The sequence below is a fragment of the Phyllobates terribilis genome, unplaced genomic scaffold (assembly GCF_046119375.1).
Source record: "Phyllobates terribilis strain yellow unplaced genomic scaffold, ASM4611937v1 Scaffold_27__1_contigs__length_16484149, whole genome shotgun sequence".
NCBI classification, from domain to species: Eukaryota; Metazoa; Chordata; class Amphibia; order Anura; family Dendrobatidae; genus Phyllobates; species Phyllobates terribilis.
Genome location: NW_027362787.1, coordinates 12,734,271 through 12,746,622, shown reverse-complemented (window position 1 = coordinate 12,746,622; position 12,352 = coordinate 12,734,271). Strand labels below are relative to the sequence as shown.

The following is a 12,352-nucleotide window of genomic DNA, read 5'->3' as shown; positions in this document are numbered from 1 at the left end:
TGACTCTCTGCATCTGATCCTCTGCATCTGACCCTGATCTTAGTTGGTGCCCACCTTATATACACCCTCTATGTGTGAGCTCAGGTGACCAGCACCCAATGAGCTCCTATCTTTACCCAGGCTGCTCCCCCTATCTGCCCCTACACTACATGGGATGTACCACCCCCCTCCCACTCCAGCCAGGAACAGACTCGGTCGTACCTGCACATTTCTAAGTGGGAGTACCGTCGGCCTGTTCCCCGGAAATGGGATGTGTGTAGTGCATGCAGCCTACCGAGCTCAGTTCCACTCTCCATCCTTGCCCGGGAGTGGAATATCACACCTCTGGGTTGAGGTGCAATACTCCTGTAGCAGCCGAATCCTCAGGGTGCTACATAGTTATTTAGGTGAAAGCTCCAAAATGCTTGCCTAATATGTCTGTTTATCCAAAAGGAAGTAAAAAGGGAGAGCTAGAAAGATAGCATTGCATCACATTACATGGCAATGCAATGCACAGTTGCTGAAGTTGAACCAAAATGAGCTTGTAATCTGGCTTCTGCAACTTTGAACATGAAAAATCCAATGAGGAGAAGAAAAGCAAAGCCAAAGAGTCCATCCCAAAATCCGACAAACAAGCAAAATGAACAAAAAACATTGAATTCAATTCTTTCTGATTTTAGAAACTGCATTAAAGAAGGGGTGCACCGGTCCTGGAGATACTGCAATACCAGGTCAATGCGTGGAGTGGACAGAGCAAGCTCTTTTTCCATCTCCCTGTTCTAAAAATCCATTTAATATATGGTCCCCAGATAGGGGACGTATCAGATATTAAACTGATAAGAACAGATACTACACTTGATCTTAGCCAAAAGGCCGAGAAGCGATAACCAGAATTGGTTTCAAACTACGGAGCCACCCAAGGATCCTGAAAAGTCCATTTGTGGAGATGAGCTCCTGGACTCCCGTTAAGAAGACATGTTGTCAACCTCTAGATCCCTTACATGCCTGCACTTTTCGGCTTGCTGCTGCTGCAATCCACGCGTTTTAGATCTGCATAACTCCACCTCTTTAAACACAGCACCTTCACCCCCTGCTGTTCCCACCCGCCTCAACACCGTTGGAAGGGAGGAGAACCAATTAAGGCGGGGGGTGGGGTGGAACGAGCAGCTGTCTACCCTTAGCAGGAGGGCTCCTGATTACATACCTCTCCTGCTGCTGCTGCTGCTGGCTGTCCAGCAGCAGACTGAAGGTGGCTGCTGCTGTGCACAGGTATATAAAGGCTCAGAGCCTATTATGACACGCGCAGCCAGCGTTCCATTGCCACATTCCATCTACTGCAGGCAGGATACCTGGCTGGCTGAATGTCGCTGAGAAGCTCACAGAGACCGCCATAAGCAACAGTTTAACAGAATGCCACAGACTAATCAACCAAACTTTTTGGGTTGGGTTCTCTTTTATAGTCTGCAGGCATTAAATGAAAGAAGTCAGTGTTCCAGCAGAAGGAGACAACGTTTCAGAAAAGGCATTGTAGCAAACCAAAAAAGAAATTTTAAGCGCAGCAGAGTAACCAGCGCACATACCTGTTAGCTCAGGTGAGTTTAAAAGGCTGCTGTTGATAACAAGGGCATTTGCTAAATAGATGGTGTGTGTGCAACAATATACTGAAAGGTCAATTATATTGTGCAGCTTATCTCACCAGCTGTAGTTATTTAGGTGAAAGCTCCAAAATGCTTGCCTAATATGTCTGTTTATCCAAAAGGAAGTAAAAAGGGAGAGCTAGAAAGATAGCATTGCATCACATTACATGGCAATGCAATGCACAGTTGCTGAAGTTGAACCAAAATGAGCTTGTAATCTGGCTTCTGCAACTTTGAACATGAAAAATCCAATGAGGAGAAGAAAAGCAAAGCCAAAGAGTCCATCCCAAAATCCGACAAACAAGCAAAATGAACAAAAAACATTGAATTCAATTCTTTCTGATTTTAGAAACTGCATTAAAGAAGGGGTGCACCGGTCCTGGAGATACTGCAATACCAGGTCAATGCGTGGAGTGGACAGAGCAAGCTCTTTTTCCATCTCCCTGTTCTAAAAATCCATTTAATATATGGTCCCCAGATAGGGGACGTATCAGATATTAAACTGATAAGAACAGATACTACACTTGATCTTAGCCAAAAGGCCGAGAAGCGATAACCAGAATTGGTTTCAAACTACGGAGCCACCCAAGGATCCTGAAAAGTCCATTTGTGGAGATGAGCTCCTGGACTCCCGTTAAGAAGACATGTTGTCAACCTCTAGATCCCTTACATGCCTGCACTTTTCGGCTTGCTGCTGCTGCAATCCACGCGTTTTAGATCTGCATAACTCCACCTCTTTAAACACAGCACCTTCACCCCCTGCTGTTCCCACCCGCCTCAACACCGTTGGAAGGGAGGAGAACCAATTAAGGCGGGGGGTGGGGTGGAACGAGCAGCTGTCTACCCTTAGCAGGAGGGCTCCTGATTACATACCTCTCCTGCTGCTGCTGCTGCTGGCTGTCCAGCAGCAGACTGAAGGTGGCTGCTGCTGTGCACAGGTATATAAAGGCTCAGAGCCTATTATGACACGCGCAGCCAGCGTTCCATTGCCACATTCCATCTACTGCAGGCAGGATACCTGGCTGGCTGAATGTCGCTGAGAAGCTCACAGAGACCGCCATAAGCAACAGTTTAACAGAATGCCACAGACTAATCAACCAAACTTTTTGGGTTGGGTTCTCTTTTATAGTCTGCAGGCATTAAATGAAAGAAGTCAGTGTTCCAGCAGAAGGAGACAACGTTTCAGAAAAGGCATTGTAGCAAACCAAAAAAGAAATTTTAAGCGCAGCAGAGTAACCAGCGCACATACCTGTTAGCTCAGGTGAGTTTAAAAGGCTGCTGTTGATAACAAGGGCATTTGCTAAATAGATGGTGTGTGTGCAACAATATACTGAAAGGTCAATTATATTGTGCAGCTTATCTCACCACCTGTAGTTATTTAGGTGAAAGCTCCAAAATGCTTGCCTAATATGTCTGTTTATCCAAAAGGAAGTAAAAAGGGAGAGCTAGAAAGATAGCATTGCATCACATTACATGGCAATGCAATGCACAGTTGCTGAAGTTGAACCAAAATGAGCTTGTAATCTGGCTTCTGCAACTTTGAACATGAAAAATCCAATGAGGAGAAGAAAAGCAAAGCCAAAGAGTCCATCCCAAAATCCGACAAACAAGCAAAATGAACAAAAAACATTGAATTCAATTCTTTCTGATTTTAGAAACTGCATTAAAGAAGGGGTGCACCGGTCCTGGAGATACTGCAATACCAGGTCAATGCGTGGAGTGGACAGAGCAAGCTCTTTTTCCATCTCCCTGTTCTAAAAATCCATTTAATATATGGTCCCCAGATAGGGGACGTATCAGATATTAAACTGATAAGAACAGATACTACACTTGATCTTAGCCAAAAGGCCGAGAAGCGATAACCAGAATTGGTTTCAAACTACGGAGCCACCCAAGGATCCTGAAAAGTCCATTTGTGGAGATGAGCTCCTGGACTCCCGTTAAGAAGACATGTTGTCAACCTCTAGATCCCTTACATGCCTGCACTTTTCGGCTTGCTGCTGCTGCAATCCACGCGTTTTAGATGTGCATAACTCCACCTCTTTAAACACAGCACCTTCACCCCCTGCTGTTCCCACCCGCCTCAACACCGTTGGAAGGGAGGAGAACCAATTAAGGCGGGGGGTGGGGTGGAACGAGCAGCTGTCTACCCTTAGCAGGAGGGCTCCTGATTACATACCTCTCCTGCTGCTGCTGCTGGCTGTCCAGCAGCAGACTGAAGGTGGCTGCTGCTGTGCACAGGTATATAAAGGCTCAGAGCCTATTATGACACGCGCAGCCAGCGTTCCATTGCCACATTCCATCTACTGAAGGCAGGATACCTAGCTGGCTGAATGTCGCTGAGAAGCTCACAGAGACCGCCATAAGCAACAGTTTAACAGAATGCCACAGACTAATCAACCAAACTTTTTGGGTTGGGTTCTCTTTTATAGTCTGCAGGCATTAAATGAAAGAAGTCAGTGTTCCAGCAGAAGGAGACAACGTTTCAGAAAAGGCATTGTAGCAAACCAAAAAAGAAATTTTAAGCGCAGCAGAGTAACCAGCGCACATACCTGTTAGCTCAGGTGAGTTTAAAAGGCTGCTGTTGATAACAAGGGCATTTGCTAAATAGATGGTGTGTGTGCAACAATATACTGAAAGGTCAATTATATTGTGCAGCTTATCTCACCACCTGTAGTTATTTAGGTGAAAGCTCCAAAATGCTTGCCTAATATGTCTGTTTATCCAAAAGGAAGTAAAAAGGGAGAGCTAGAAAGATAGCATTGCATCACATTACATGGCAATGCAATGCACAGTTGCTGAAGTTGAACCAAAATGAGCTTGTAATCTGGCTTCTGCAACTTTGAACATGAAAAATCCAATGAGGAGAAGAAAAGCAAAGCCAAAGTGTCCATCCCAAAATCCGACAAACAAGCAAAATGAACAAAAAACATTGAATTCAATTCTTTCTGATTTTAGAAACTGCATTAAAGAAGGGGTGCACTGGTCCTGGAGATACTGCAATACCAGGTCAATGCGTGGAGTGGACAGAGCAAGCTCTTTTTCCATCTCCCTGTTCTAAAAATCCATTTAATATATGGTCCCCAGATAGGGGACGTATCAGATATTAAACTGATAAGAACAGATACTACACTTGATCTTAGCCAAAAGGCCGAGAAGCGATAACCAGAATTGGTTTCAAACTACGGAGCCACCCAAGGATCCTGAAAAGTCCATTTGTGGAGATGAGCTCCTGGACTCCCGTTAAGAAGACATGTTGTCAACCTCTAGATCCCTTACATGCCTGCACTTTTCGGCTTGCTGCTGCTGCAATCCACGCGTTTTAGATCTGCATAACTCCACCTCTTTAAACACAGCACCTTCACCCCCTGCTGTTCCCACCCGCCTCAACACCGTTGGAAGGGAGGAGAACCAATTAAGGCGGGGGGTGGGGTGGAACGAGCAGCTGTCTACCCTTAGCAGGAGGGCTCCTGATTACATACCTCTCCTGCTGCTGCTGCTGCTGGCTGTCCAGCAGCAGACTGAAGGTGGCTGCTGCTGTGCACAGGTATATAAAGGCTCAGAGCCTATTATGACACGCGCAGCCAGCGTTCCATTGCCACATTCCATCTACTGCAGGCAGGATACCTGGCTGGCTGAATGTCGCTGAGAAGCTCACAGAGACCGCCATAAGCAACAGTTTAACAGAATGCCACAGACTAATCAACCAAACTTTTTGGGTTGGGTTCTCTTTTATAGTCTGCAGGCATTAAATGAAAGAAGTCAGTGTTCCAGCAGAAGGAGACAACGTTTCAGAAAAGGCATTGTAGCAAACCAAAAAAGAAATTTTAAGCGCAGCAGAGTAACCAGCGCACATACCTGTTAGCTCAGGTGAGTTTAAAAGGCTGCTGTTGATAACAAGGGCATTTGCTAAATAGATGGTGTGTGTGCAACAATATACTGAAAGGTCAATTATATTGTGCAGCTTATCTCACCACCTGTAGTTATTTAGGTGAAAGCTCCAAAATGCTTGCCTAATATGTCTGTTTATCCAAAAGGAAGTAAAAAGGGAGAGCTAGAAAGATAGCATTGCATCACATTACATGGCAATGCAATGCACAGTTGCTGAAGTTGAACCAAAATGAGCTTGTAATCTGGCTTCTGCAACTTTGAACATGAAAAATCCAATGAGGAGAAGAAAAGCAAAGCCAAAGAGTCCATCCCAAAATCCGACAAACAAGCAAAATGAACAAAAAACATTGAATTCAATTCTTTCTGATTTTAGAAACTGCATTAAAGAAGGGGTGCACCGGTCCTGGAGATACTGCAATACCAGGTCAATGCGTGGAGTGGACAGAGCAAGCTCTTTTTCCATCTCCCTGTTCTAAAAATCCATTTAATATATGGTCCCCAGATAGGGGACGTATCAGATATTAAACTGATAAGAACAGATTTTTTTTTGATTGAATATATCTTTTATTAGCACAAAAAATAAGTTAACAGACAGTGTACAGTGCCGCAGCCCAGTACACACAGAATTCTACATCATATTTACATAGCATGAGGATACGACGCACTAACTAGACACATCACACCCCTATGCTACACAAAACACTCAATCTGAAAGAAAAAGCATGTCAATCAATACAGTACGACGAACCGTGATAAGGGATGGGGATTGGGAAAAAGGGGATGGGGAGGGGAAAATCACAGGCCCGAAGCTTTATTGAAAGACAAGACACATAAGGGGAGAGGGGGAGGAGGGGTTTAGTCCTCGTCCTCGTCCTCCGGACCGTCCATGATGGAATAGTCTCTGAGCAGGCTGTGGATCAGCCTGCGGCAGTCCTGGATGGACATCCTCTCCCTCCTCAAGATGAGCCGGTTCCTGGCGACCCAAACGGCATCCTTGAAGCAGTTCATAAGGCGCCAAGCCTCCTGGATGGCTCCGACGGTATGAACCCCAGGGAAGAGTCCGTAAAGCACAGAATGGTGCGATAGGCTCGCCCTGGGGACAGAGTTCCTCAGGTCGTCCTCAAGTGCAGTCAATAGGCGCTGTGCAAATCCGCAGTCCCAAAAAGTGTGCAAAGATGTTTCCTCCACGAAGGGGCACCTTGGGCAGTACCGGGTCTTGCACAGGTTCCGGGCATGCATGAATGACCGGACGGGCAGTCCGCCCTGAATCGCCATCCACGACAAGTCCTTGTGCCCGTTGGTCAGCCTGTCAGACGACACATTTGTCCACACAGTCTCCAGCGTGTCCTGGTGAAGTCCTGTGATGTTCTCCACGTCATCCTTGGCTCTGATTAGCTTGTGGATAGTTTTGGGCTTCCACAAGTCGGGCTTGAGTCCCTCCAGTTGATGCTCCCCCACAAATCGAACGACGTCTCCGTAGAACCATGGCGTCGTCCAGTTGTAGGGGAAGGAGCTGTCCCACTTGTCCCAGCCGAGTCGCCTCCAAAGAGGAAGCAGGAAGAAGCGAGACATGGACCTGCCCGCGGAGCCATTCTTGACTTGCAAAGTCCGGCGGACACAATCACACACAAAAGAGGATCGCAGGAGGGTGGGGATATCTGGAACGCCCTTCCCACCCTTGCGAGGCTCCTTGTACATGACGGCCCGCCTGACTCTGTCCATCTTGGATCCCCAGACAAAGTGAAACACTGTCCTGGTAATGGCCCTGCACACAGTGACGTGTGGGGGCCAGGCCTGCGCCGTGTACTGCAAGACGGGCAGGACCTCATTACGCAGGACGAGTGCCTTACCCTCACAAGTGAGGTGTCTGAGGCTCCAGAGTCCGATCCGTTGCTTCACCTTGGCCAAGCGTTCTTGCCAGGACTTGAGGGCCGCTCCTTCCTTCCCGAACCAGACTCCCAGCACCTTGAGGAAATCCGGTTGAATGTTGAAGGGGAAGGGGGCGGAGGAGGCCGGCTGCCAATCCCCGAAGAGCATGGCTTCCGACTTCCTGCAGTTGACTTTGGCCCCTGAAGCCCGGCCGAACCTCTCACACGTCTGGACGAGGGCGTCGACTGAACCACGATCAGCGCAGAAGACGGTGACGTCGTCCATGTAGAGCGAGCACTTGACCTCGTGTCGTCCCGGACCCGGTGCGGTGATCCCTCTGATCTCTCCATTCTGCCGGATAGCCTCTGCGAAGAGTTCTATAACACAAACAAAAAGAAGAGGTGATAGAGGGCAGCCTTGTCTGACCCCAGAGAGGACAGGGAAGGGGTCAGTCTTCCAGCCGTTCACCAACACCGAGCTGTGGATATCAAAATACATCAGACGGACATACGAACAAAACATGTTACCCAAACCTAACCGGTGCAGAGCTCGGCCCATGAACTCGTGGGAAACCCGGTCGAAGGCCTTCTCCTGATCCAAGGAGACCAGGGCCGCGTGTGCGCGGCGGACCTTGATGTACTCGACCGTGTCCCGCACGAGAGCGAGGCTGTCTGCGATGCGACGTCCAGGGATGCCGCAGGTCTGGTCCGGGTGGATGATCCGTCCGATGACCGTCTTAAGTCGTGTCGCCATCGTCTTGGCCAGGATCTTGTAGTCCACGTTGAGCAGAGTGATGGGACGCCAATTCCTCAGGTCGCACCTCTCTCCCTTCCGCTTGTACAGGATCGTGACCATTCCTTCCCTCAAAGATGGAGGCATTCTACCCTCCACCACCATCTCCTCGTACAGGTCCAACAGGTCCGGACAGATGAGGTCTCCCAGCGCTACATAGAGCTCCGCTGGAAGACCATCACTGCCCGGGGTCCTGCCGGTCCTAAAGGATTTAGCGGCAGAGAGCAATTCGCCCACCATCAGAGGTTTGTCCAAGGCTGCCGTGCCTGCAGGATCAAGATGGTTAGTGATACCTGACAGGAACTTATCAGCAGCGTCGGGGTCGGTAGTCTTGTGGGAGTAGAGTTCGCTGTAGAAGTCGCTGACGACCCTCATCACGTCCTCCTTCCCACGTCGCATGTTTCCGCTCTCGTCTCGCAGCTCGTTCAGGGGCGTGTGACCGGCATGAAGTTTCCTGAAAAACAATGAGTTACATTTCTCACCCTTCTCCAGATTCTCCACTTTGGAACGGAAGATGATTCGCTTGGACTCCTCCTCAAAGTGCCTTTTCAGGCTCTTCTTGGTCTCCTCCAGCTCCTCCCTCACGTCCCAGCCGCAGTGAAGAAGGTCCTGCAGCGACCGCAGCTCGCGCTGCAGCCCTCTGAAGTCCCTCCTCTTCTCACACGCCTGTTGTCGACCCTTGGCCTGAAAGAAACAGCGAAACTCAAGTTTAACATATTCCCACCAATCAGAGACTGTTTGGAAGCTACCCTTGTAGGACTGCCACATTGCGTAGGCTGCTCTCAGCTCCTCCACGACTTCATCCTGAGCCAGCAGAGCACAATTCAGCTTCCAGGAGCCGGGGCCGGACGGAAAACCGTCGCCGAGGACACCTTGTAAGTGAATGGCTCTGTGGTCGGAGAAGAAGCAGGAGACCATCGAGTGCCTACTCTGCCTGACTGCCCGAGAGGTGAACACAAAGTCAATCCTGGAGCGGAGTGAGCCATCGGGTCGGCTCCACGAATAGTTCGTGGAGCCTCTCCCCATGGAGCCCACCACGTCCTGAAGAGAGGCCTCGGTTACCATCTCGATGAGCAGCTTGGACGTGATGTCCAACTTGGCAGATGTGCCAGAACTACGACCGTCCTCCTCGATGGGGCAGTTGAAATCCCCGGCCATCACTAAGGTCCTGGTGGTGGCAAGCTGAAGCTGCAGGGTCTGGAAAAGCTCCAAACGCTCATTCTTCAGTGGGGACGCATACACGTTGATGAACCTGACAGGTTCTCCCGCCCAGTTGCCATCTACAACAAGAGCCCTGCCGCAGATGAGCTCCTGGACGGACTCAAGCGTGAATGCGCCCCCCCTGATCAGAATTGCGACCCCCGCAGACTTGCAGTCACCCCCACCGGACCAGTAGGATGGACCGTGGGACCACTCCCTGGCCAGATGTTTGAAGGACCTAGAGGAGGGAAGGGAACATTCCTGCAACATATAAACATCACACAACTGGGAAGTAAGGAAGGCATAAATAGTCTGACGTCTGAACTTGTCCTTGATGCTCCTGACATTAATGGAAAATAAGTTAATATTAGCCATCATGTAGGGAAAAAAGAAAAAGTTAGCGCAGGCAATACACCTTAGTTACCACTCCGGTCGGGTGGTCCCTCGTCGGTGTTGACTGCTGGTGACGGGATCACCAGCAGGCCCTCTTCCTCCATCTGGTCAAGCAGCGCGGCCTCAATCTCGGCGACCACCAGTTCCTCCTCTTCTGGCTCGGCCACCAGGGTCTCAACCATGTGCTCCATCTCTTCTGGCTCAGGGAGGGTATCCTCCTTTTCGCCTACGAAATCCAGAATCTTCTTTTTGGAGGATTCAGTAGCAGGGCTGTCCTCCACCTTCCTCTTTCCCCGGGTTGGAACTGGGGAGACAAGAAGGGGAAAATCCTCCTCGGAATAGATAGCGGCGGGTGGAGGAAAGGTTAATTCCACCGCTACCATGGTCTGGGGAGGGAGAGTGGCTGCCGGGGCAGGGGAAAGGACACCTGCTGAGGAGTAGGGGAAGGAGGAAGAGGAAGTGGAATCCTCAGCAGGGGTGGCCGGGGTGGGGGGGGATTGGACGGGGGTGGCAGGGGGAGGGATCGAGAGAGGGGTGACAGAACTCTTACCCTCCTTTGACTTTTTCTTCTGCTTCGGAGCTGCTGGGACCGTCGCTGGGGCTTTGGCCACCGACTCCTTGACCGCTTTGGCCTTGGTCGTCTCGGCCTTGGCCGCTGGGGCCTTGGTCGTCGCGTCCTTGACCTTCACAGGCCTGGTCGTCGGGGCCTTGTCCTCCGTAGCTGGGGTCGTCGCAACCACCGATGCCCAGGATCTCTCACGCCTGGGGCAATCCTTGTACAGATGAGCCGCCAGCCCACACAGGTTGCAGGACGTCTTCTTCGGGCAGTCCTTCGAGCTGTGTCCCGTCACTCGACAAATCCTGCAGGCATCCTCCTTGCAGTCCTTCATCTCGTGGCCGTTCTTGCCGCATCTCCTGCAGTTCCGCGGCATGTCCGGGTAATAGATGAGGCCGTAGGAGTTGCCCAGGGAGAATGTCGGGGGCAGGTGCCGAAGTCCGTCTGAGTACGCCAGGTCCCTGTGAAGTCTAACGGTCACCGACCACTTACCTGTCCAGAAGCCGAGTCCATTCAGGATGTGAGAGGGTTCCTTCACAACCAAACAGAAGCGTCTCAGGAAGGTACAGATGTCTTGGCCTGGGGTGTGCGGGTTGCGCATGGAGACCGTGATCCTCCTTTCATCCCTCTGGATAGGGCAGCTACCTGTAAAGGCAGAGAAAGAATTATCCGGTCCTTTTGCGCTTACCATTTCCCAGAACCTCCTGCAGGTGTTCACAGTGGCGAAGGTGACGAAGAAGATCCCCGTCAAGAAGGTCTGGATGCTGAGGGTGTCCGACCTGGAGAAGCCTCGATCCAGCAGCATCTTCTGGCAGAACACGTCCGAGGACATGTCCGGCACCCTCCCATCCACTTCCTTCAGCTTCAGGGCCACCGTCTGCCGCATCCATGGCTCCAGGGCTGGAGCTTCGTGGCGGGGCTTCTGGGGTCCCTTCTGCTGGCCAGTCGTGGAGGCAGAGTCCTTGGGGTCAGAATCGGCTCCTGGCTGGGCCCTCCTGGCTGTCCCCAGCTCCAGACTCTTCTTTTCGGCCTTCCTCGCAGCGCTTGCCATGGCTTTCCTCCTGCAGTTACTTCTTGGAGCTGGATCTGGAACTCTTCCCGGAATGGGTGGAGCTATGCAGATTCTTCTCCCGTCGTGTTCTGGACAAATTCCCCGAAAGGTCTTTGTCTCGATGATTTTCTTCCTCGAAGATTCCACAGGACAGCCCGATTCTTCTCCGAGTCTTCGTCTTCTTCTGGATTCTTTAGAGCTTCTTCCTCCCACCGATATCCGCCTTCGTTCTCTGATGTCAGCTGGGCTCCGAAGCTCTTCTCCTTCCGAGTTCGATCGCTCTCGTCAAGTGTAGATCGTAGCTCTTGTGTTCTTAAAAGAACAGATACTACACTTGATCTTATCCAAAAGGCCGAGAAGCGATAACCAGAATTGGTTTCAAACTACGGAGCCACCCAAGGATCCTGAAAAGTCCATTTGTGGAGATGAGCTCCTGGACTCCCGTTAAGAAGACATGTTGTCAACCTCTAGATCCCTTACATGCCTGCACTTTTCGGCTTGCTGCTGCTGCAATCCACGCGTTTTAGATCTGCATAACTCCACCTCTTTAAACACAGCACCTTCACCCCCTGCTGTTCCCACCCGCCTCAACACCGTTGGAAGGGAGGAGAACCAATTAAGGCGGGGGGTGGGGTGGAACGAGCAGCTGTCTACCCTTAGCAGGAGGGCTCCTGATTACATACCTCTCCTGCTGCTGCTGCTGCTGGCTGTCCAGCAGCAGACTGAAGGTGGCTGCTGCTGTGCACAGGTATATAAAGGCTCAGAGCCTATTATGACACGCGCAGCCAGCGTTCCATTGCCACATTCCATCTACTGCAGGCAGGATACCTGGCTGGCTGAATGTCGCTGAGAAGCTCACAGAGACCGCCATAAGCAACAGTTTAACAGAATGCCACAGACTAATCAACCAAACTTTTTGGGTTGGGTTCTCTTTTATAGTCTGCAGGCATTAAATGAAAGAAGTCAGTGTTCCAGCAGAAGGAG

At 50.4% G+C, this 12,352-nt stretch overlaps 5 non-coding genes and 1 pseudogene across 5 annotated transcripts; all 6 read right to left on the bottom strand.

Moving 5' to 3' along the window:
* Nucleotides 1-673: 673 nt before the first annotated feature.
* On the bottom strand, nucleotides 674-864 carry LOC141176776 (U2 spliceosomal RNA). The gene has a single exon (XR_012253432.1). It is a non-coding gene; the product is annotated as a U2 spliceosomal RNA (small nuclear RNA).
* Nucleotides 865-1,979: 1,115 nt separating this feature from the next.
* On the bottom strand, nucleotides 1,980-2,170 carry LOC141176775 (U2 spliceosomal RNA). Its single transcript, XR_012253431.1, has one exon. It is a non-coding gene; the product is annotated as a U2 spliceosomal RNA (small nuclear RNA).
* Nucleotides 2,171-3,285: 1,115 nt separating this feature from the next.
* On the bottom strand, nucleotides 3,286-3,476 carry LOC141176774 (U2 spliceosomal RNA). The gene has a single exon (XR_012253430.1). It is a non-coding gene; the product is annotated as a U2 spliceosomal RNA (small nuclear RNA).
* A 1,112-nt stretch (nucleotides 3,477-4,588) lies between these two features.
* On the bottom strand, nucleotides 4,589-4,779 carry LOC141176925 (U2 spliceosomal RNA). Its single transcript, XR_012253568.1, has one exon. It is a non-coding gene; the product is annotated as a U2 spliceosomal RNA (small nuclear RNA).
* A 1,115-nt stretch (nucleotides 4,780-5,894) lies between these two features.
* Nucleotides 5,895-6,090, bottom strand: LOC141177732 (U2 spliceosomal RNA). The gene has a single exon (XR_012254299.1). It is a non-coding gene; the product is annotated as a U2 spliceosomal RNA (small nuclear RNA).
* A 5,564-nt stretch (nucleotides 6,091-11,654) lies between these two features.
* On the bottom strand, nucleotides 11,655-11,732 carry LOC141178093 (U2 spliceosomal RNA; annotated as a pseudogene).
* Between the last annotated feature and the right edge of the window lie 620 nt (nucleotides 11,733-12,352).